The following is a 1,595-nucleotide window of genomic DNA, read 5'->3' as shown; positions in this document are numbered from 1 at the left end:
CTTACCGACTGAATTTTTCGAATGTGTCAATGTTGATATGGACAAACTGCATCGGGTTATCAGGTGGCTGTGGGCGTGTTACTTTGCTGAATTAAAACTGCTATTGTATAACCGCCGAGTTCTGAAATATAATTTACAAAATCTACCCCAAAATACAACTAAACTTACCCCTTCCTCAGAATCTTGTTCAGTGTATTAACAACACAGAGCAAACTGTAGTGAAACCTCTCTTTCGGGAATTCAATCACAAATGATAACGAAGCGGCTAACATCTAGCCTTCGGCTGCCTTGGACCCTTCTGTCCACCACCCTGATTAGTTCTTATTTGCGCGGCAATTGTCTACAGTTCTGTTTCGCGCCAGGGTGCATACCGTCCAATCGTGGCCTTCTAATAAGGTCACGTGAGAGAGTGTTTTTCTGTTGTTCCGGTGAGCCCCTGTTCATCTATAAATAAGCCTGCTCCAACTATGCCAGTTGTCGCGACCACAGACTTTTTCAGGTCTGGTCGTTTGACCACATACCAACCAGCCAGTTTCCAGCGACGACGTCATCACCACCAATGTACTGTCTACTACAATGTCGTCGCCAGCAACACCACTACCAGAGTACACACCAACATCAACAAACGCGGTTTCATCTCGACACTGTTTGAGTGGATTATTTCCACCACGAAGTTAACAGTCAGAACCAGATTGCTAGAATATTCTTACCAGGTAACCGGTCTACAGCATCGACGCTCAACACACACGACATGTGACACCACAGCTGTGCTCTCCTGCCACAGCAGAAAAACACTCTCTCACGTGACCTTATTAGAAGGCCACGATTGGACGGTATGCACACTGGCGCGAAACAGAACTGTAGACAATTGCCGCGCAAATAAGAACCAATCAGGGTGGTGGACAGAAGGGTCCAAGGCAGCCGAAGGCTAGATGTTAGCCGCTTCGTTATCATTTGTGATTGAATTCCCGAAAGAGAGGTTTTACTACAATACCATTCCTAACATAAACTTTTAAAACAAAGAAAAATTACGAGTAACTTGAAGGGACGTCTTGCCGATACCAAAACAACAACAATAACAATACAATATGTTATGCTTTGATGAACTAAAAATGGTGAATTGAAAGAAAGTCAATCCTCTGTTTAGAAGTGTAACAAGCGTTTCAGTAAAGTTAGTGTGAATATATTTAATGTGAGACTTTATCGGAACAAGACGGACAACTCCGTACTTCGATACATCTGTACAACTCTGAATTATACTGTGTATAACGGTGGCATATAATTGCTACAAGAGATTAAAATTAAGAGTGCTTATAATACACAGGATTTGTTAACAAGATTTTTCCCAACCCACTTTTTTAAAGAAAAAAGCACAGTAATAAAAATAAAGCTTTATATGTTTTTAACGATTATAATTTTTTGTTATTAGATATCAGTTTAAAAGACAGAGAGTGGACAGAATCGTTAGAACATCAGGTAAAAAAAAAAGTTTGCTGCATTTGCTCCGGCTCTTTGTATTCTGAGCTTACATCTCACTAGTTGTACATTGCCCTTTATCCCGTCAGATAGATAAAATAAAATACCCGGGTCGATAT

The sequence above is a fragment of the Octopus bimaculoides genome, chromosome 24, assembly GCF_001194135.2.
Source record: "Octopus bimaculoides isolate UCB-OBI-ISO-001 chromosome 24, ASM119413v2, whole genome shotgun sequence".
Taxonomy (NCBI): domain Eukaryota; kingdom Metazoa; phylum Mollusca; class Cephalopoda; order Octopoda; family Octopodidae; genus Octopus; species Octopus bimaculoides.
Note: the sequence above shows the minus strand (reverse complement) of the source record.